At 34.6% G+C, this 24,517-nt stretch overlaps 1 protein-coding gene across 2 annotated transcripts in view; it reads left to right on the top strand.

Moving 5' to 3' along the window:
- Positions 1-24,517, top strand: part of LOC5576812 (pyrokinin-1 receptor) — a 351,135-nt gene that overhangs the window by 156,065 nt on the left and 170,553 nt on the right. Inside the window, exon 3 of one of the 2 annotated variants that reach the window (XM_021838769.1) lies at positions 19,251-19,282. The exons of the other annotated variant lie outside the window; for it this stretch is intronic. The gene's annotated coding sequence lies outside the window, so the exon portion shown is untranslated. The remainder of the gene's footprint in view (positions 1-19,250; positions 19,283-24,517) is intronic. 2 annotated transcript variants of the gene reach the window in all.

Below are 24,517 nucleotides of genomic sequence, written 5' to 3'. Positions count from 1 at the left end.
TACTAAATTCGGTTTTTTCATCTACTTATAGGTATTCTACTAAACAGCTCGAAGATTTATTATCAGTGAATTTCACCTTTCTTCAAACATAAGCTGTTCTTTGGAGCTATATATTTCAGATTTTTATTTGTTTCCAGCTGATATAAGGGCGGCAGTTGAAAATATCTTAATAGCTTAAGTTATCATCGTAACGAGAAATCGATTACTGTAGTTACTTCGATGATTCTGAATGCAACTTTTTATGTCTTTTCGTTTTACGATGCCGCAATAATTTTTGGCGCCCAATCTCCTATTGTTTAAATCACAAATTTTGACTGTTCTTTATATTAATACTGTTATAAGATAAAATTTAGTAAAGCCAAATGTTAATCATTTTTATATTTTGCTGTTTTTTCAATAATTGCAAGCCGTGTTAGAATGATCATTACTTTAGAACCTGATAATTTTTCTACATATTATAAAAGCAAACATCATGATCTTGATAATTTAGAGATATGCTGGAAAATATTATTTCAATCACAAATTTTCCCTTCTTTCGATGGTTCCGGGTCATTTGGCTGAACGCCGTTTGGCCGAACGCCATTTGACCGAAAACCATTTGGCCGAATGCCGTTTGGCCGAAGATGAAAACAATTATCAACTACAGTTGGCGTGCATTTATGATGAACTTCAAAATTGAATTTTAAAGAACAGCTTATTCATAAAGAAGAATATATCATCATTGTCATAAAAAACTAACCTCTTCAGTGTTAGTTCAAGAAACAGTCAGAGCTGGAAGAAGATTATCCTCAATGTGTGCAACTATTCACATATCTACTAGCAGCTGGCAGAAGAGGGTTTTCTCATTGCATTTGTTATTAACTTTCTACAGGAACTAAGACAGTTTACGACTTATTCGTCTTTCTGCAGGATCGGTTTGCTTCGACTCCTCAATTATTGTACTTAGTAAGTTATGTCATAGTTACAGTCAACTTTCCATAATTCGATATTCAAGGGACCATTGACTTATAGAATTATCGAGTTATGGAATATACCGACACAAAGCAAGTGAAAAGTTTATCGTTTTGAACAATAAATTCAAAAACTAACAGTTATATTCACAATTTCTATTACCTTTAACATTTGTTAAGGCGTCTCAATGAACAATAATATAAGTAACATGTAAGCAAAGAAAATTTTATTCTTGTTACTCGAATTTTCTTCTGTTTAGTTATGTTTGTTGAAATGATTCGACAACATTATAACTGTAACATTTCCAATGTTAGTTCTTACATCATGGGACAGCAATTGCGTTTCTGCTCTGTAGAATTTACACCGCTCGTTATTTGTCAAGAAAATCGGATATGACGTCGAATAACTCTTCGGGAGAAATCAAACGGAATACTTCAATAAAGTATTTAAAATTTTTTTATGTGGATACGCCTATATACCATTTTTATATTTTAAACTAGCTTTACATAGACATTCCACGAGATTTACGTGCGTTTTCTTATATTGGAAGTTTTCAATCAATGTCTTCCTGTTAATCGGCTGTCCAAAGTAAACATATTGATATCGTTATATTTGGCAACCTTTTTTAGAGAAGTTCCATGATAATAGCTTTTAACACTTTGAGTATAGTGTTTCTTGAATTATCAGCACGCTATGATAATTGTGCTATGATAATTGCGAACCTTGTATCCTTGTAGTTACCTAAGGAGAAAACACAAATTCAATCTTAAATAAGAAACTTTTCACTTGCCCCACGTGATTGGAAAATTGACGGTGTTTCAATTTAGTTATTTTTAGTTCTATGTCGAAATAATTCTGAACCTTTTTTATTGCAGTTTGAAACTGTCAGAGGGGACAACTTAAAAGTGGTACAGAAAATTATTTTCCGCAACTTTTTTCCGCTGAAAATATTAAAATAAGATTGCACGCCGCCAACTTGTTACGGAGTTATATTTAACAGGTTAACCATCTTTCGCTCTATTATGCAATAATGGTTAAAAAATCTCAGGAATCTCTTACCTATCGTAATGTTCTGAATGGCCTCGAAGGTTTACACATGAGTTTAAAACGTTAATTCACATATTTAGTAAAATATGCAAATTATTTTCACTTACCCCATTTACCCACTTGCCCCGCGGTATCTTATAGAAATATCGATTTATGGAGAGCGCGATGTATGGGAATGTGAAGAGATCGAAAAATCCATCGAGTTATAGAGTATATCGAATTAAAGAACATCGAGTTGTGGAGAGTCAACTGTATTTTTTTTCTTAGCAATTAAATTAACCACATAATACGAAATTTTGGTTTATTCTTATCACAATGGATAAACAGTGAGCTTAGTAGAGTGTTAACTGTTTCACGCAAGCAAGCCTTAATTCCAACAATTGTGATCATTTGTCTTGAAAGATCAGTATTTGGTCAAAAAAAAGGGAAAATTCCCTATGAAAATATAAGCAAGAGTAATGCAAATAATCGTCATATTGGTGTTACTACAAAGAACTGCCGATGGTTTAAAGTAGGTATAATTCCCATTTAATATATAAGCAAAATTGCCAATAGTTATGATATCAGTAGAACTCGAAATAATAGCCTATGTTATTACGGTTGTTAAGAAAATTTTCCGTTTTGCGGTAGCCGCCGAGTTCTACCGCAGCTGTCAAAGTTCTACCGCAGGCTTCGAAATCATTCTGTCATTGAAGCAAACAATTCAATCATAGTATGCTTGAAAGAGAAAGTGCTATGAAAAACACCAACAAACAACAATCATCAAAACGGTATCCAAGGTATCATTGAAGCCTACTGATGATTTACCAGTGCAAATCAGTCATGTGACAGCTGCGGTAGCTTTCCGTTGAACCGTAAAACGGAAAGTTTTCTCTGAAATTGCAATAAACAGAAGGAAAAATTTTGCATGAAATCATTGACAATCACTTTAAATTTCAGCACACCACATAACGTATAGACGAACCTATCATCTGCCTAGAATCTTGACGCGATGTGTGGAGTTCACAACTTTACCTGAATTAACAAGTCGATCAACAAACATGACGTCCCATCCCATCACAGTTATTGGGTCGCTCTAATTAGATATTTCTTTGGTTTGTAATTCGACCAAACGGCATTCGGCCAAACGACCCGTTCGGCCAGATGGCATTCGGCCAAATGGCGTTCAAAACTCTTTCTGACATACAGTCCAGGATTCTTTCAAAATCAACACCAACAACTGCTCCAAGAATCAAGTATTACCTTTAGATCATCAAAATTTCTCCAGAGGTTCATATAAGAGCTTATCTGTAAATTTCTTTAGAAACTGCAAGAAGTTATTTTTTTGGGAGGTCACCTTAGAATTCCTTTGACCATAACATGGAAGATTTCTTCGGAATTTTCTCAAGGATTTCCGAAAAATCTATCCAAAAGTTTCTTCAGAAAATTCTTTTCAAAATGCAACAGAAATTCTTTCACGAAGTAGGTCATGGATCAGTTCAGGGTTTTTTCTAAGATTGTCTCTTGCAAAAACTTATGGAAGACCAGAAAAAAATGATATTTGGAAGTGTTCTTCGAAATATTCATAGATCAATTATAATTATAAAAATAAAACTCGAAGAGTGCAAAAGCTGCAGTCCTGAAAAAAATATCAATTTTTGTTTCAATTATTTTAGAAAAACTTCGTTTTCTTCTTTGTTACTTCTGATTGAATTCTTGAAGCTCTCGGATGTTTTAAAATATCGGATATCTCTATATGAATTAAGAATTTTCCAGGAACTTTTCCGTGAAATCCTTGAAATACGTCTAGGGAGAATTTTTTTTATGAAATTCTTGGATATATGTTTGATGGAATCACAGAGGAATATCTGGAAAAATGATTACAGGAATTGTTATATGATGTTATATATGTGACACCTGGAGTGATTTCTAAAAAAAATTCTAGAGTAAATTCTTGGAGAATCCCTGTCTGGAGATGTTCTCAGTGAAATTTCTGGTTTGGTGTGAATTGTTTTAACATCCCTTTTTGCATTGCTGGATGAAATTCTTAAAGATTTCTGGGAGAAGTCCTCTAAGGTTTTTCTGAATAAACTTTTGAATTGTCGCAGGTTGCATTTCATCGAGGATTTCCAGAGAAAATTTTAGAGGAAATGCATAAAGAAATTTCTTAAACAACATGTAGAAGAATCACACAAGGTCGTATCTTAGACTTATATATGAGGGAATCTCTCCATACTTCTTAATATGTACTTTGCTAAAATTACTTAAATTATTTATTATGCCGTATAAAAAAAAGTTTTGTCGAAAAATTAACAAACAAAGAAATTTTTGTTTATATTTCATAGAATTTTTCGGATAAAATCAAGGGTAAACTTCTTGAAAAAAATTTTCACCACCCTCTACGGTATATGACTTAGCAATTTATTATTGTAACAGGAATACGAAGAATATGGATTTTGGGCATTTATACAAATCAATGTTAGGCCAGGGCTGATCCAATCGGCATTATAATTCAGGTTTTAAATACTTCCCTTAAGGGGGCAGGATTCGTCATTGATTTCGGAATTTTCAAAAGCAGTTTTCTTGTTCAAAATTCAGACAATTTACAGGAAAATGTGTTCACTGTATTCTATTCTTCAACCGAAACACAGTGAACATATTTTCATCGAATTAGTTTTGTTTTCGCAGATTCGATGATGACGATGATTACGATGTGGGAGCGTTGAACGTTAAAAGAATAATCCATTAAATTATAAATCAAAGCTATGAACGTCAATCACACTCGTGTGGGACACATCGTTCGGAACGACCCATATCGATTGTCCAAGTGCACTTTAACGATGATTCAAGTACTGTCGATAACAATTCGGTCACTTACTGCATTCTAAACCCACACTGGAAATGGGTTTCACATCAAAGTTAAGAACCAATCATAGTTTTATCGTGATGTGTGCCGAGGCAACGATGGTCTCCCAACTTCCAACAAAGCGTGCATTTCAATTCTCGACCGATAAGAAAAACAGTAGAAAATCATTACCACGTTTTGCAAGTTGGTACCGTGAGACGGGCGTGGAAAATGGTAAACCGAAGAAGGATTTTTTTCTCCTTTCTTTTGCCTACCGAGTCCGAGGGTGGGTGTTTGACATTTTAGATGAGTTGTTGTTTTCCCGATATTGTTATTACGGTTATGTCGTAAAACGTTATGTAAGGATTCAAGCGCGGCAATATAAACTGGGAGGGTGTTCCGATGTGCACTGAAAAGGCAGCGATAATTTCGCACACTGGGGGGTGGAGCCGCTATAAGACGCAGAATGAACCATGGTCAACATGGAAAACGTACATTGTAAAACACACATCACTCACAGTAAACTTATCTGAATAACAAGTGAGTAAGAGCAGCGGTTACTTTCCTTCACTTAGTTTAGTGGAGAAAGCTGGCATTGAACAATGAAAAACGTCAAAGTTTGATGGGGAAAACTTCAGTTTGTAACGGTCGTTTAGCTGGACAAGAAGTGAGGGTAAGGAGAATGGATGGACGGACAGGTGTCTTCAATACAGTTGTTCTCAGGAGTGAGGTCGACGTTTTTGGGAAATGAAGCCACATTCGGTGCTTTGGAGATATCAGCATAAACGTTTTATGGGTCGATCTCGGAGAATGAGACTTTAGTAATGTGTTTTTAGTGTTGATGGTCGTCGTTTTTACTTTGATTGGTACAGTCCAGCAGCTTAAAATTCGGTTTATGGAAATCGAATTGAATCGTTATTTATACGTATAGAAGCTGTGAAAAAGTATCTGGTATCTTATAGGACACTTGACTGTAATTCACCAAGCCAAGCGGCTATGTTGTAATTATCGAAAGTTTATTAAAATACATATGCTATAAAAATCATTAAAGTTTATCTTTATAGCTTCCAGTATCTAAAAATGCTTCAAAATCGTATTAGAAAAATGTTGCATATGACCGTCTTTTTACTAAAAATAACACACACTTAGAAAATATCACCGACTCCGGTAATTTTTTTACCGAAATATAAATCGCTGAGCGCTCGGTAATGCTTTCGGTAAAGTTAAGATTAATAAATAATATGTAACTTCAATCGACACACAGCTGTCAAAAATTTACAGCATGTTCAGAATTTTCAAATTATCATTTGTTCGGTAAAGCATTGAGCTTATTGAACCGAAATACGGTAAAAACTTACAGTCTACGGCGAATCTAAACTATTTACAGTTTTTTTTTGTAATAAAGCGACGATTTCGGTAAAAGTGGAGGAATATTGTTTTGATTTTTTTTTTATTCATTTAAGTTTCTAGTCTAAATCTAGTCTGCATTACCGAAACCTCAGTTGAATATTTATTTACAGTATGGTTTCGGTAAGAAAATTTACCTAACAACGAGAAAAATCTAAGTGTGTATGACATATTTTCTGGAAATGTTTCGAAGAGAAAAATTAGTGAGAAAAATTACACCAAATACAAATAATTAATTTGTCTACTGTCAATCATTATATCAAGCCACAGATCACGAGGTTCTAGATCACTTCCAGTTATTACTTACACTCTCGTGCAAAAGTTTGAAGTCATTACCCTCATGTACAGTGCACTATATATCTCATTCAAATTATTAAATTTTTTAATGCATTCATCAGCTGCAGGCTAAGAAATTGATTAGCCAAAGTACGAAAATCAAATTTTCAGCTTGGCAAATTGGATGAAAATTATATTTTTGTCTAGATTTTCACTCTTTGATCAACTTATGTTCTAATAAAATTCAAATGTGCTGCTCCATTTTAAGTGGTAGAATTTATCAAACTCAACTCTAATACAAAGCATTTTTTATTTCGACCTCTATACTATCATCAGATACTTCGGTGGGGGGCAAGTTTCGTACTGTTTTTGGGAAAGCCCGTTATCATGTCGGCTGCTGAAAGTTATATTTCTTGTACACATTTGTGCGTTCTGCAACAAATATCCTATTTTTAAATTAAATTGTCTTTAATGATTTTATACACACGTTCGTGTTCTTATCTTGGCGCTATCAATTGGAACACATTTTTTACAATCAAGAACATTTTATGCCGTGACGAAAACTAAAAAACTGCTCCAGTTGAACGACATTTCTGCGCGAGGCAAGTGATTTTCGTAATATAGCATCGATGAACGCACAAACAACGTTTAGTTGACGAAAACATATAAAAAATTATACTATTCATGTAGTGATTTAAGTTTAGTTAGGCAGACACAAGGAGTGAACCAACGTTTAAAATAGTCAAAAGATCAAGGGAAAGAGGCTGTCCGAGAAAAATTTAACTAGTAAAGTGATTGCTGCAGCTCAAACCACAGACATCTTAAATCAGATAACAAAACTACAAACTTTGCTAACATTCAAATGTTATATTCATCACAGAACACGCATGTGTTTCTAAAAGCATGATAAATAAAGTTGATTTGAAAGTTTTGCATTTTTTCTTTCATTAATTGCATGTTTTGCCACCTGCTCGGGAGATTCATGAGTGTCCGGATTTAAGGACAAGACAAGCTTCATTGTTTATTTTATTTTTTATGGTAAAATCTTAAATTTTATTTTATAAAAAGACGTTCATTAATTCTGAATGAAACCTATTTAAAGCGTATTCTAAACATTTGTATAGGTTGGCGCGGGTCTATGAACCATTGCACGAGTTCACTAATTTGAAATTTGAGCGGTGCCGTATTCACTCGTTGTCATGGTCACATAAATAATACGGCTCCGCTCAAACGTCAAATAATGAACTCGTGCTTTGGTCCATTCGGTTTGCGCGTTATTTGATTCATGCAAGCAAGAGTTTGAACTATGTGCACTGAAATCTACCCATATTTTAAACAAAAACCGGTGAGATCTTTACATGATTATATGTCTATTATTCTAAGTATTTTGGGTTTGGCTGGGACCACCAGGGCACCCGAATGAAGCGATTTTGACAAGGGGATTGAGACTGGTTCCTCTCTGTTGTTAACATTTCGTGGTTTGAGGGTGGGCTCTTCGACCCCATTAATTGGGAATATTTTGCCAATCGAGGGCTTGATTTTATAGTTGTTCGTTGGAGATTCTCTCTTCCTGACGCGGGTGTCGTGCAAATGTCTCTGCTTATCCATTTTTGGCATACAGGAGACTGACTGCTTACAAACAACAGTACAATCTTGATCAAATCGCTTTTCACATTATTCCAGTGCAGATGCCTTGCTACAATAGATGTAGAACCAAATCATCATCATAATCATCATATTGAACAGATAATTAATAGTCCAATTGAAATTTTTAAGCTTTTTGCTGAGCTTCGTTTTTTTCTTGAATCATGGGTAGGGGATGATTCAAATATTACGTAACGCAATAATTGTCTATTTTTGACCTCTTCCCTCCTCCACGTAATAGCTTTTGTATGGAAAATTTAAAATTTTTGAATGGACCGTAACACTACGGAAGACCCCTTCCCTCCCTCTATTGCGTTACGTAATATTTGAACGATACCTAGGACAACCCTGTGACTGTCCGACCAAAACGTCGGCAAATCATGGACATATGGTATGAGAACGTTTGAATGGACCAATAATGCATCTCTGCGAAAAAATGCCAATAAATTTTAAAGAATAAAAGAAGGGAAAATACTTATTGAAATATTATCAGCTCAGTGCAAATAATTATTGGAACAGTATTACTTAAAAGAATAATGCCCTATAAATGTTCGTAATTCATTAAATTTTGTTTGAATTATGCTCCATTATCAGAGTTACCCCAAAACAGATAACCGACTTTCGATTATACGAAAAATTATATACACTCCCGTGCATTAGTTTGGGTTCACCCCCTAAAAAACATGCAAAAGTATTCAGTCCATATCTCTGTGATTACACGTCCAATTGAAACTCTTTAAGCCGCATTCGAAAGGCAAACAATTATTCTTACTTCGTATGTATTTTTCAAAAAACATTCTTCAAACTTTGTATACTAAATTTGTACTTAAAATTGTGACGCTCAATAGTGTTGGACCCGTTGAATCTGTTGCATGCTCCTTGTGGGCGAGCGGTGGAATCCGGATCCATTGTGTCCGATTTGCGTTTCGCGGAAGAAAAAAAACGAAGTGTGCCGGTGGGAGAGTAAGTGAAAAGTGCCGCGATCGGTTAGGGATGGTACACAAATTATGTCACGCTAAATTTCAGCTTTTTTGACCCCCCCCCCCTTTGTCACGTTTTTGTATGAGTCCTCCGACATTTTTGTAAGGCTTGTTACGCTTGGCTTGGCCCCCTCCCCCCCCCTCCCTCGGAGCGTGACGTAATTTGTGCATGATCCCTTAGTTCTGTTTGATCTTTCGACCTTGACGCTTGCTCCTACGGGGGCCAGCGACGAGGGCAGGATCAAACATATCGCGCGTCGGTCTAGTAAGTGAAAAAGTGGCGTGATCGGTTAGTTCTTTTTGATCCTTTGACCTTGACGCTTGCTGCTGGGCAGTGCGTCAAGAAAGCTAAGTTTTTTTTTCCTTTTCGGGTCGCGCGCCTTTTTTTTTCTGAGTGCTTTTATATAGCCGAGCAAACGGCTGAGAGTGGATTGTGGCTGCACAGTGAAGGATAAAGGATCAATTGGTGAGCTCGTTTCATGCTACTATTTCTAATCTATAAAATATGTATGACTGCACATTTAATCGTTACAATTGTGGGACGTAAATATGAATTTTCAACAAACTATGAATTGTTCGTCACTGTGAGTGTCGACACAAACTCTGATTCATGAATTATTTATGTTTCACATTTTTTTTTTATTTTCAGAAAACCCCTTTTTACCTTTATTTTTGTAATTAAAAAAAAACTTTGAATGGTTCGACACTACAAGTGTAGACTTGCGAAAAGTTCACTTTATTCAACAAACTTTGGATGGTTCGCCACTGTATGTGTCGGCATAAGAATAAGAGTGTTCTATGATGTTCCAACCAATCAAGTTTTTTGTTTCTTTTCAAATAAGTAAAATATAATAACACATGCTTTCGTCCTGACAGCTGTAGGAATGTTACATTTAGGTATTTGTTCAACAAACTTTGAATGGTTCGTCACCTAAAGTATCGGCATAATTTTCCACTACATAGAAATTGTTCATATCAAATGAAAATATTATATTTACAAATAAGCATGTATATATCTCACAAATCATTATTTATTATGGTCTAATCGCTTATCAAAGTGAATCCTGTGACCCAACGATCCTTCCCATTAACAAACATCCCTCCCAGTAACTTTTGTGGAGATGCAGAGGCAAACACGGTCTCCAAATAGTAAAGGTTACACACTAACATTCCATCCCCCAATCCCACCTGACTGCAAGGACGTGGCCGGCGCCGTTATTGACCCTGTATAAATAGAGGCACTGAATTATGCACATTGAAGAAGATTACGGCCAATCCCAGCCAAACTTCTAGTTGATTCTTTGTGCATTTTCACTGACTTCGGTCAATCACGGAATAGCAACCATTGATATGTGTAGTCAGTCTAAGCTAAGCTAAGCTAAGCTAAGCTAAGCTAAATTTGTACTTAAAATTGTGACATTTTTCAAAAAAACACACTGAAAAAACATTACTGATTTCCTCAACATTGGATCGACCAAAATTTTAAATCAAAGTGTCATTAAACGATTTTAATGACACTTTGGTTTAAAATTTTAGTCGACCCAATGCTGAGGAAATTAGATGTTTTTGGAAAAATACATACGAAGTAAAAAAAAACTCTTTGCTTTTCGAATGCGGCCTAAAGAGTTTCAATTAGACGTGTAATCACAGAGATATGGACAGAGCACTTTTGTATGTTTTTGAGGAGGTGAACCTAAACTTTTGCACGGGAGTGTATCCATTCAAAATAAATCTGTCGACAACCTATCAACTGTAATCAATATCTATGATGCCAGTACTTCTAATCTAAGCGCTTACACAGCCAATATTGAAAAGCATCATGGAAATACTGGAAATGGATCATTGATGGTAGTTTTTGCAAGTGCTCAGCGCATCAAAACAAAGGCGCCACTGTATATGGGATTTATCATTGTGACAGCATTGCTGTTCTGTCAAATACACAAGGCTACGGTGGCGCTATCTATGCTTTTCATAGCGGCCGTTTTGGTTATTTTAATGATCCATTATTTCAGTATTTAATTGTCAGCATTAATATTTGCAGCATATCGTCAATATGTTACAAATATTAAAATGGCCAGGCCCACTGTGCAGACTTCAACATTTGTAAAAAAATTTACGCAGCTAGTTAAATTAACTTCAATGATAGTTTCAAACTATGTCGGAAGGATCTCACTCATTATACTAATACTTCCCAATACGTTCGGTAGACGTTCTGGCCGACAAATGGTTAGTATTTACGCATTCTTATTTTGCGCTGCTGATCAGAACAAACTCACCAAATCCCTTTTTCGAAAATCCTCTGCAATCTGTCGCTCCTCTAATAATAAACAATAGCGTGAGTCGTAACTTAGCACTGCCCATCAAAATGCACGCACTGCAGTTCGTAATCCATGCTGAACCGAGTATCCACAAACCAAAAAAAAAATTAATTTTCAAATCAACACGCACGGGAGATAAAAAAAAACGAGTCGTGCGAAACGAATTCAATTGATGGTGCCATCAAAGAGCACTCTCGAGTAAAACGCAAGCAAATCAAAGAAAAAACTTCACAAAACATCTTCAGATATAATCTCCAAAAAACAAAAAAAAAAAACATCTATCACTTTGAAACAAATTTTTCCATTGAACATATGCACGCGGTGTAGCACTGCCGAATATAATTTTCCCCAGTGGAACGGAAAAAAAAACGCGGAAGAAATAACGTGACACAAAATTCTATCTAGGATGCCAGTACTTGTTTTAAAAATAAAAATTCTTTGAAACAGCATGCATAAATATTCAAGTTTTCTTGGCAAAAACTTCGAGTCATGAATATATTTCAGTATGTAGCATACATTACGATTTTTTTTTCGGGGAAATAGTATATTCTCGGGGAAATTAAATTCGGAAAAATGGTTTTCGGGAAAATGTCGGACAATCGCATCAACATACAGCCATTCCATGAAAACCCGAACTAGTGGGTCACCGAATTTGCTATTTTGTTCCTTATCCGAAATAAGGATACACGTGTTTTTGGATTGTTTGATTAGGGCAACCCCCCGCGAAGTGACAGATAACGCAATTTTCACGTACCTACTTTCAACTTAAACAATGGGGCCATCCACCGCTGCCGGCACAATTTTTCACTATGGCAGATCGAAATTTTGTTTCGTTGTTGACGGGTGCAAAACAACGAATGGAATGAAATGAAATAAGGGCGAGTCTGATTTTCGTCTGCCAAAGGCAATAAATTTAATAAAATCATCAAGTTTAAGCACCAAATGAACTTAAGAGCGTACCAATTCGTTCGATGAAAAGATTAAATGACGTGTTAGTGCTTTGTTTTATGGAAAAGTAATCTATAAGAAATTACTTACAATACAGCCTAACTGATTTGTGGATCGCTTTTATGCCCTTAAAAGAAAGCGCTGGCCGTAACATAAATAAAATACAATATTGTGGGCCTCGTGGCCGTGCGGTTAGTGTCGTTAGGCATTTAAACGCATCGTGTCATTGGGTGTGGGTTCGATTTCCGCTTCAGCCATTGAAACTTTTCGTCAGGAATGTTTCTTGACTGTGCCACTGGAGCATCCTTATCCATTGTCAAGTGTTAAGTTCCATTCCGTACAGCTAAATGGCTGAAGACGGTGTCCTTATCTTTTTATTTGAGATCGAATCAAGTCGAAAAGTGATATTTTTTTATTTGCAGTTTTTTTCTATGCGGATTAGAACACTTTTTCTCATACTCACCACCAGAGGTCTAAGTTTCAATCAAATAAGCCTATGAACTAATATACGATGACGTCACGCTGCAACTTTCAGCGTGAAGAAAACCTTTACTGCGTGCGATGTATACATAAAAATAAACGATTTCGTTGCACATTCATCCACGCATTGTTCATCCGGTGAACATTCGTGTTGGCGTGTATGTCATTTTAGGTAAACATATTTAGATCGGAAAAAAACAACATGAAAAGAAGACCGTGGATAAATCCATTGGATGAACTATCCAGCTTTTTAAAAACGGTAATAGCCACCAAAAGTTAGCTTACTTTCTGGTAGCGATCCAACATACAGTATGGCCCATAAAAAAATGCGAAAATCGTCATATCATGTGTTATGGTAGTTTTTACATAGAAAATGTGAATGAAACAAAAAAAATATTCATTACTTGTATTGTTTAATCTATTTAGACTCAGCTTTTTGCTTTGGACAAGATTTTTATCTATTACATTCACCTTACCAGAGAGGAATTGGAAGCATACCTTCAAATTTTATCATGCGGACGTCGAGTTCAATATCTGTGTGATGAAAGCTTCTAAAGCATCAACGATGACGTGAGATTCTTCACAGGCCTTGTCTCCAGCAAACGCCCATATCATATGATAGAATTGGTTCATAACTGGGTACTTGGAGACTTAAACATATTTTCGAAAAAACGGCTCATTTCGGAGAGCTTTGATTGAATCTTCATATAAGTGTGATAAGCGGCTCCGTTTTGCTCAAAACCTATGAGCTAGTATTGATATACGTTGTCTCTAATCGAAGGAACAATTTTCATCCTCAAAAATCTGTTATAGGCCTCCGTATTTATTTTTCATTCAACCTTAACAAAAAATAAAGGCATATCAAACCTATAAGACGCAACTGCCCTCAAAACTACGACCCTGGCAAAATATTTTATTGTGATCATGAAAAACACGTTCTCTAAGAACTCCTCTATCCTCTGATACCAAACAAACTAAAATTTTCAACAATAAAGTGTGATTTTTGGAGGTGGAAAGTTTATCACCAGAGTATACGACAATCAGACGCTGTTTCTAGCTTTGGGTGGACAAAACCTTTTAATCTATTTGCTTTATTGCATTATTTAGGACAGTATGAAAAATATGACAAAAATTGTCCTGGATAGCGAAGTTGTGTCAGAACATACTACAATAATCAGAAATTACATTCACTATTAGAAACAATGAAAATATCGCTTGTGGATACTATACTCACATTCGAACAATTTTCGCATTTTTTTATGGGCCATACTGTATTGACGTTTGGCTTTGGTCCGGTCAATTGACTTATCCACCGGTGTGAAAAATTCACTCGGTTAACCCGTATAGGCCTGAGTGAAAGAAAAATTACTAAAACTCTCACCGCTCAGCGAATACTAAACGGATTTCAATTATGTTTTGGCAGTATACTCGTACACATATCTAGTTTAAAAAGGTGGTCAAAGAATCTCGGGAATGTTCCTGTGGCTGGAATTATTGCGGTGAATCTCTGGGTCAGGTCAGGTGACAAGGGTTTTGTGCTTCTGTGCCCCTGGAGGAAGGCAAATTTCAAGTCACAGATAATTTCTAGAATCGGCTATAATGTGGCCACTATATCAAGAAGTTTTAAGTAAAACGCATCAGCGTAAACCTTCTGATAATCGATTTAATTTAATAATTATGTCAACTGCATTTAATTGATCCTACAAATGACCATTTTCGGGTCCTCGGGATGCCTAAAATTTATGATAAAGTGCACAACTTGTATCTTAACATCTGTGTCAAACTTATGGGAATGCATTTTAGTGAACTGTTATGTTCGATCTATTCTTTTAGAGATTTGAAACGGTTTAATACCTAACAAATCTAGAGCCGGTTCTTCAGGACATTAAGCCCGAGTGGCCGCATCTGGTTCACTCTAAATGGTGCAAAACTATTAATTTATTATGCTGAATATCAGATCTTAATGATTTATGCAAAATAAAATAAATGTAATTGGAAATAAATAATGATTATTTAGAATGTCCCAAAAAATCGCCTTTTTCTACCCGACTTGACCCAGTGACCCACCGCAATAACTCCGGCTACAGGAGTATTCTCGAGTTTCTCCGGCCATTTCTAGAATTTAGATATGTGGGCCAGTATACTTACAAAAAAATATTTAAATCCGTTAAGTATTCGCTGAGTTTTAAGGGTTTTAGTATTTTTGCTTTCACTCAGGCCTATACGGGTTAAAGAATTTTGACACTTTAACGGGTCACGTAGATGGTTTCCACGTGTTTCGGTCAAGTGTCAAAATTCTTGGACTGAGTAAATTTAGTGCACCGGTGGATAAGTCCATATCAAGCGACCCAAGTCAAACGTCAGATCACTAGATCCCTTTTTGTAAAAGTGGGCTAATTATTGGTGATATTAGCGTTCGTAAAAGCGGGATACTTCATCCAATAAGCTTATCTGATTGAAACTTAGACATCTGGCGGTGAGTATGAGAAAAAAAGTGTCCATATCCGCAAAAGAAAATGTACTGCGAGTTGATATGATCTCAGATTGGTTTCAAGCTTATAACTACAGTCAATTTCCCATAAATTGATGATTATCGTAAATATCTAAGAGATGATTCAAATATTACGTAACGAAGAAATTTGCCAATTTAAACCCCCTTCCTCCCTGAAGTAACAGGTTTTATATGGAAAATTTCAATTTATTGTATGGACCGAAACACTACAAAATATCCCTAACCTCCCCTTGTTGTGTTACGTAATATTTGAACGATCCCTAATAAGTTTGTCTTGCTTTGAATTGACAAGTGGTCAAAAAATAATTTCGTAAACAAAAGAACGGTTACTATAAGCACCTTCAGCATGCGGACCACATCACACCACTATTCAAAACTCGCTCGTGGGCCATACAAAATCTTCCCGATGACCATACAAATCCTTTTAGAGAATCGCTGTTTGGTGATCACTCGTTTATAATGATGTTACAAATGCCAAACAAAAAATGTAAAACTATTTGTATGTACATCAAGCATAATTCTAGTTTACGTCCTATTTTGAGCACACTCCATGATTTCATTGAGTTTGACAGTACCACGGACCAAAATTTTTCGGTACATTGACGTTGTACTGCAGCTGTCATGATGCTCCCGGGTTGGATTAGGGTGACCATTTCCGAAATAGGGTGACCATTTCCGAAATACGGTGACCAGAAAAATCGCCAATTTGCACAATTATTATTTGAAAAAAAAAAACCATAACTTTTGAACCGCTTGACATATTTTCAATTTTATTGGACGAAATGAAAGCCGAGGGTTTTTGACTTTTCATGAAAAATATAAAATTTCACAGAAATTCTTTTTTACGTTACAAAATATAACAAAAATATTCGTTTTTCTGTGTTTTGAAGGCCACTGGACAAAAAGGGCTATTGCTGTTCTCATTTTTTCTTGAAAGTTCAGAAAATGGTACGTTTACTGTCAAATTTTCAACGATGTACGTATTTTAGTTTTTGAGATATTTTTTTTTTGAAAATAAAAAATCAGTCATTTTGTATTGGCACACACTGTAGGTCTCAGCGCATTAGATTTTTTTTTATTTTTTAAAAATCATTACTTTTGAACAGTTTAACCGATTTCCAATCTTTTTTATGGAATGAAAGCATTTCAACTTTTCAGAAGAAATATAAAACTCGGAAATTTTTTTACAAGAAAAAAATATAAAAATTTCTAGTTTTCTTTATTTTTTTCATGTAAAAAAGTAATTCGGTTTCACTTGGTACATATCGGTGTACTGTTCGAACTGTTTCTGAACAATCAGTTCAATAACCACCCATCCTTGACACCTTCTATGCTATCGTTAAAAGATTTCTTTCGTAGATTGATGGAATTTAGAAAGCGTGATTCTTTGAGCTTTTTACAAGGTCTATACCCAGCCCAATAGGGTCGGTGTTCCCTTAGTGGACAGTCCCCTATAGTCGCACTAGTGGCTTTTTACGGCCCTTTTGCTATAAATCTTTTCAAAACATTTTTTGACATGAAGGTCAGAAACTATTTATCGAAGTACCATTGACACACTGCTTGATTTTCTTCAAAAAATGATCGAAATTATTAGTTTTGCTTAAAATTTTAGCTCCCTTGCGCCTATAGTAAACCTATAGTAGGCTTACTGAGAGAAGCTATTTTTTATTATACAAAATAATTGATGAATTAAGATCTTTTTTGCATCAAACGAAAGCTTTTGATCCACACTTTGTAGGATAAATATAAAAGTTGTATAAAAATACGGTTTTGATAAGTATTTTGTCAACGCCGTGATGCTAGTGCTACTATAGGAACAAAAATGAGAAATAGTGCTACTATAGGCACATGTATTCCTATAGCGGCAGACGCGCTAATAAATACAAACATTTAAGTTTTCGCAGGTTTCATATTTTTTCCACAATACCAAGATAAAAAGCTTTCAGATGATGTAAAAATAATAACGTAATATTTTTCGATTTTATACGAAGTTTTGTTCTTAGCTATGCGGTTATTGGCACATCGACCCAACATCTAGTAATATCATACAATTCGCTTCCTTTTGTTTCTGAGCTCTATGTACGGAATCAACTTTTCGCGATGTTTTCGATTCTACGCGATAAGCGGTAATCAAACGAGAAACACCTCTTCCAACAAAGTCTATTGAAAATTAATAAGATGCTTTGTGCCTTACTCCATTCCATTCTACTTCATGCCTACACTATGGGCGATCAGGTGGCGAAAAATCGAAAAAAAATGACTTGTTTTGATAAGTTTTTCTTGTAAACTTCTATTAAGATATTCCTGGAATATCAGGGCAAGATATTATATAGTTTTATTGTATGTTAAAGTTCGAGTTTTCAAGAAAAATAAAGAATTCAGTGCAAATATAAGGTATACATTGAATAGAATATACTGCATAATCGTAATATTTTATGCAGATCTTTATACACTGTGTGAAAGCTTATTCAAAAGGCTATCTTAGAAAAATAAAATGAAATAAAAAATCGTACTTTAGGTCGGATAAATGCGGGGAGTGCACTGTAAAAATATATTTGATTTTTTGTTGAAATTTTAAAAAATCCATACTTTTTTGTCCCAAGTTGTCCCAGGCTAAAATTAATTTCCAAGGATACTTTGAGATGTAAACTAAAGGATCGTGAAGAATTAAGCTGCACAAATTCGCACTTTTTTAATTTAGGGCTTCTTGAATTTTTCCAATATTTTTGACCATTTTCTTTAAAAAACAGCTACAAAATAATTCAATATGGCTAAATCATTCATCTAATTATTTATATGTAAGTTCTTATATTTATAATGGTTTGCACAACGTTAATCGCATAAATGGCTTATACGCATCATTAATAACAAAACTCATTATTTCGCTATGAGCCATTTTCAAAAGTTAGTCATGAAAACATGTTTTTGAAAATAAAACATCAAATTTGTATCACAAAACTCATAAATACGACATGAGATGGAAAAAATATTTTTGGCCGCCTGTCTGTATGGAAACTGCCCATAGTGGCCTATTAGCTTTCTCAAAAGATGTGGCCCTCACCCGTGTCGTTTCAGCTATTTAGCCTTCGCTGATTAAAGCTTCATCTCCGCAGCGTATTGTTGGAGTGTGCTGCGATATGGGACTGAATTGTAAAGTGAACAGCCCAATCGACATTTTGGCGTCGCGTCATTCAATACCATTCATTAACCGGGTTATCGAACGCTTTCGATATAGATTTCAGTGCACGAATTTGACCTTGTTTGGGCGAAGCTGATCGTATGCATATGTGAATGACAGATTGCTCATGCAATTAATTTGAATCGTTACTGGGCAACTTATTATATCTCATTTATTTTTAGTACTTGCAATCATGAGGAAAAAAACAGGTCTTGCAGGTTTTTTCGTTTCTCAGCATTGTGTGCCGCTATGGCGGGAGAAATCACCATTTAATTGGTATACCTACCCGTCCGAACAATTACCGGATGCTTTGCGCGCCAATCTGAGAGATAAATGTTGTCAGGTATCTGAGGGACGTTTATGAGAAGTGGTCTTCGTTGAGATGAGATGGGAATCACACTTCGGCCGGCGGCGGTTTAATCCACAGAATTATTGAAAAATGTGAAGTGTTATGAATTTCATTGTAATTCAAAACAACAAGTGAATTCGTCTGCGATAGTTTTCATGAGCAATTTTATTTATTACAAAAAACGAGTGATTTTAATCACTCACAACGTTTAATTGATGTGTTTTTTTTTTCTATTTGAACTACGTCCATTTATTTAGTTGTCAGACTTGCACGTTTGATTTCAAATCTCAAACTATGGCGATCAATATTTAATGCTTTTTTATTCTTCCATTTCAGGTCAAATAAATGTTTTGGCAGATGGTCATTAGGTAATTAGAAAAAAAAAACTTTCTTCAAATATTCAACAAAGAACTGCTATCACAAATCTAAAGAGGGATTCCACGGAGGCATGCAAGTCGATTCTGATCGACCATTTCAAAAATATCTGAAACTTTGCACAGTTTTTCAGTTCCATCTAAATCGTCATTTTCCGATATCGAATCTTCAAGTTGAGTCACGACTAACTTTTCAAAATTCGTTCGATTGTTAGACACCTAAAGAAACAAAGTTAGACAACTAAATAAAGATTCCAAAAAAAATACACACAGTAAAAAAAAATTTTTTGCATTAAAAAACATCATTTTTGTCACAAAAACTCACAAAAACAAATATCTCAAAACCCTATCGGAATACCAACGTAATTTTTTGAGGGAAAACGGTCCATTATATTAGCTATCTACCATAAAAATTTGGTGATGGTAAGCCAATAAACAAAAAAGTTATGACATTTCAAATATTTCACAAATTTGACACTTAGTGAATTTTTTTTTCATTGTTAATTTTTTTTAGGACCGCAGTTTGTTGCTGAATTTTTTGTTAAGGGTACCACATGAGGTTAACAAGTTGTTTTCATGATATTTTATTTAATTATTCATAACTATTATAGCATCTATTAGAAAGTTAGACGCGATCCAGTGTTGTGATCTAAAGTCTTGATAGTGTCATATTTTTTATTGTACGTAACTGAAGAAAAATTCTCTCAATAGTGTTGAAACCTTTTGATAAAAGAAACCTATAAGAAATCTAATATTGAATACAAAAGCTACAAAAAAAAAATTTCTATACAGGTGTACGACTAGTTTACCTGCAAAAAGTTTACCTGCAAAAAGTTTACCTCGTGGTCTATTCAAGACGCCATTGATGAGTTCAAAACCAATAGAAATACAGCAAAAGAGGCAAAACAATTCAAAAATAACTCTCTTGCAACCAAAAATGCTAGGTCGAGTACTTCATTAACAGATGAGACAAAAGAAAAAATAATTCAATATTTTGAAGACGATGAAGTAAGTAGAGCTATGCCTGGCCAAAAAGATTATGTATCTGTAAAAAAAGATGTAAAGCGTCAAGCAATCCAAAAACGATTAATGATGACTACTTTGAAAGAAGCGTATACGCGCTTCAAGGAAATTAACGAAAATATTAAGGTAGGTTTTTCCTCATTTGCAAGCCTTCGTCCAAGGCAATGCAAGCTTCTATCCAATTCAGGAATACATAATGTTTGTGTGTGCACAACACACGAAAATATTAACCTAATCTTACATAGTTTGAAAAGAATCAATTTATCAAAGGATATTAAAATGTTAACTGATAGTCTTTTGTGTGAAAATACAACATCAAATTGCTATCTACGATCTTGTTCGGATTGTCCAGATTCTTTATCATTGGAAAATACTTTATTCGCTGAGTTTGAAGAAAATTAAATTGATCAGTTATCATTTGAGCAATGGGTGACCACGGATAGGTGTGACCTAGAAACTATTGTAAAACCTGTAGATGAGTTTGTGTCATTTTTTTGCTTGAAATTAGAAAGTTTAATTCCTCACGACTTTATTAAAACAGAGCAATCCCGCTTTTTAAAAAAATACGAAAAATACATTACAAGATGGTGAATTTTTAGTCATTTGTGATTTTTCTGAAAACTATAGCTTTGTATTGCAAGATGAAGTGCAGTCCCATCACTGGAACGTACAACAAGCTACAATTCATCCATTAGTTATTTATTTCAATGGAAGTACGCAAATTGAACATTTTAGTTTTATTGTAATTTCCGAAGATTTAAGACACGACTCAGTATCTGTAAATTTGTTCATTGCCAAAATGATTAACTTTTTACGCGTTGATAAGGATAAATAAATCAGAAAGATATATTTCATGTCTGATGGAGCAGCATCGCAGTACAAAAACCGTAAGAATTTTTCGAGCCTATGTCAATTTAAATCAAAGTACGGAATTGATGCAGAATGGCATTTCTTTGCTACGTCACATGGCAAAGGTCCTTGTGATGCTATTGGAGGAACCATAAAGCGCATGGCCACAACAGCAAGTTTAGCCAAAGAACGTGAGCATCCAATTAAAACTGCAAAAGAACTATTTGATTTGGCGAATCGCAGAAAAGAAGAAGATTTAACAAAATTATCATTTTGTTTTACTACTACTGAAGAGTACGAATTAACGGCATCAGAGCTCAGCGAGCAATATAATAACGCGAAAACGATCCAAGGAACCCAAAAATTTCACTGTTTCATTCCATTGTCAGAAAATAAAATTAAAGCAAAACTATACTCGAACTGTACTGATAATGATGCAAAAGTGTTCGATATTGTAAAAAAAATTGAATAACAATAAATAAATAAATAAGTATTAATAAAATGTTTTCATGATCTCATAACGCATACCCAAATCCAAAACTTTTAAAGTTTTTATATAACATTTAGAAACTCATCGATCATACTCTAAGAAAAAATTTCCTGGTAAAAAAAATCTATTTTCGTGTAACCTGTTAATTCATTTTAATTTATACATATATACATATACATATAATATTTATACATATACATAATATTTATACATATAATATACATAATACTAATGAATACATGAAATCGACTTGTTTAATTCACGCAAGGCCCTTAACAATAAAATCAGCAACAAACTGCGGTTCCCGTAATAATTTACACCGAAAAAAAAAAATGTTTTTTCTACTAAATGTGAAAATTGTGACATGTTTGAAATGTCATAACTTTTTTGTTTATTGGTTTACCATCACCAAATTTTTATGGTAGATAGCTAATATAATGGACCGTTTTCCTCCAAAAAATTACGTTGGTATTCCGATAGAGTTTTGAGATATTTGAGTTTTTGTGTCAAAAATTATGTTTTTTAATGCAAAAAAAATTTTTTTTTACTTTGTGTATTTTTTTTGGAATCTTTATTTAGTTGTCTAACTTTGTTTCTTTAGTTGTCTAACAATCGAACGAACCGTTTTTGCTGTGCAGCTTTTTGAATATTTTTGAAACATTTTCACATACACCCTTTTGAAAAGTTAGTCGTGACTCAACTTGAAGATTTGATATTGGAAAATGACCATTTAGATGGAACTGGAAAACTGTGCAAAGTTTCAGCTCAATAGAAAAAAATGAATTAAAAAATTTACCAAATTTTGGTACTGTTGCTTGGAATCACTCTAAATGCAAATTTATATAAATATGTAATTCAAAATTTTCATTCCAAACGTAGCACAAAAGCACACAAGTTCTGAATTTGATTACAATGGCTTCATTGAAAGTCATTGGTGAAAGCTTATCCAACGAACATTGAAGTAAGGTAACTGTAAATTACACCTTTGTATCAAAGTATTCTGCATTTGGAAGAATCAACAAACGAAGTTATAGTTTTTTTAAGAACACAAGAAAGCTCAACAATCTGCTAGGGCGTTTCATAAGAAAAGATGAAAACTAAACCCTTAGTCAAAGAGTAGGTGATAATAAACGTCTTTCATGTCCAGTTGAGAAAACCTTTTCCTCATTTAGTTTCCAACGAGTTCTGCTCGATAGGGGCTTTCCTTTGCCGAGTGGTTAGAGTAAGCGGCCACAAAGCAAAGTCATGCTGAAGATGTCTGGGTTCGATTCCCGGTCGGTCCAAGATCTTTTCGTAATGAAAATTTCCTTGAATTCCCTGGGCATAGAGTACACGATATACGATTGTGAAAATGGTAACTTTGGCAAAGAAAGCTCTCTGTTAATAACTGTGGAAGTGCTCATTGAACACTAAGCTGAGAAGCAGGCTCTGTCCTATTAAAGATATAAGACCAGGAAGAAGAAGACGAGTTCTTCTCGGTCACAGGTAGTGGGGTTGTTTCACGAAGTATTGCTCTGTTGAAACAGTTGAGAGTTCAACTTCAATATTGTGTGTGAGTACAATTCATCGCCCACTAAACCGGCAGTGTTTTTATGGAAAATCTTATTTCCAACTATTCATTATTGTTAAGTTGCAAATAATTTTAGCCCTAGAAATGGAAGATTGATAGCTCTATTGTCCAGACAGCGACCATTTCTTGGATGCTTGTTCACACTTATATCCCGAGGACAAGTTGAGCATTTAATTTCAATATTGTACCAAATCTTCAAAGTCATTAATGAAAGCATTATTATTATGTTGCAAACTTGCAACAAACACAAAAAGAAGATCGGGCATGCAGGTTTACTATTTCTACGGACTACTAGTTTTTAAATCATGATCAAGGCATGAGTCTGAAACTGTTATGACATCTTCAGATTCCGGGTCGTGTGGCTTATAGGCTATAATAAACGACGAATATGCACTTTACTCACTTGGAAACTGTTTCTTCAAATTATGTATGGAAATACAAACTTTAACTTTTACTACCTTTTACAAGTAAATGGTCGATAGAAATCGAAGATATCAGATCAGTAAGAAATATAAAAAAATCTGAGAAGTTACTTCTGAAAGAGGTTACAGATTATTTTGAACAAACATTTGACTTGTGGGATTCGAACCCACGACCTTCAGCTTGATCTTGCTGAACAGCTAATTCAATTGGATCAAAAATCTAAAAAAAAAAATCTAAAAGGGGTTCAAAATTTATTATCGTTTTTGTTGTAGTTGGTTTAAAATATATGTCGTAGTGCTCAATGAAACATTTTTGTGAAACATTTCAAAGCGTTACTGACAGCGAACTTTGTGATTTTATATTATGATAACAAATATGGATATAAATACATAAATCTAATACAATTGAGTTAGTTTTCTGTTATGTCTTACTGAGCGGGATGGTTAGGGAATCTTACTACCAACGCACCTCGTTGTTTCTCAGTTTGCTTTGAATTAACCAGAAATGTGCGTTAGCGTAGATAACTTTGAATTATTCAAACAGCGCAGCGGTAATTGGAAAATCAAAGTTTTTTAATTTAACAATCATACTGCCATGTCCAACACTGTAGAGCGTATTCTCCATATCAGAAGAGCAAGACCAAACTTATTCGATCGAATCCATTTTATTACACGCCAAAGTTGGTGAGTGGTCCAGTGCCCTCGTCACAATCTAAACTGTTCATTGGCAAAAATTGAATTTTAATTGGCGTGAACTATCATTCTATTTAACTTGGGTGATTAAAATACGGTTATATACAGGGGAAACAACATTGAAAACGGTATCCGATAAAGTTTTCGCTGACAAGTGCATCTAAAAGTATCTGCATAATACT

Source organism: Aedes aegypti, chromosome 1 (genome assembly GCF_002204515.2).
Source record: "Aedes aegypti strain LVP_AGWG chromosome 1, AaegL5.0 Primary Assembly, whole genome shotgun sequence".
Classification (NCBI taxonomy): Eukaryota; Metazoa; Arthropoda; class Insecta; order Diptera; family Culicidae; genus Aedes; species Aedes aegypti.
The sequence above is the reverse complement of the archived record's forward strand: the minus strand, read 5'-3'. Positions and strand labels throughout refer to the sequence as shown.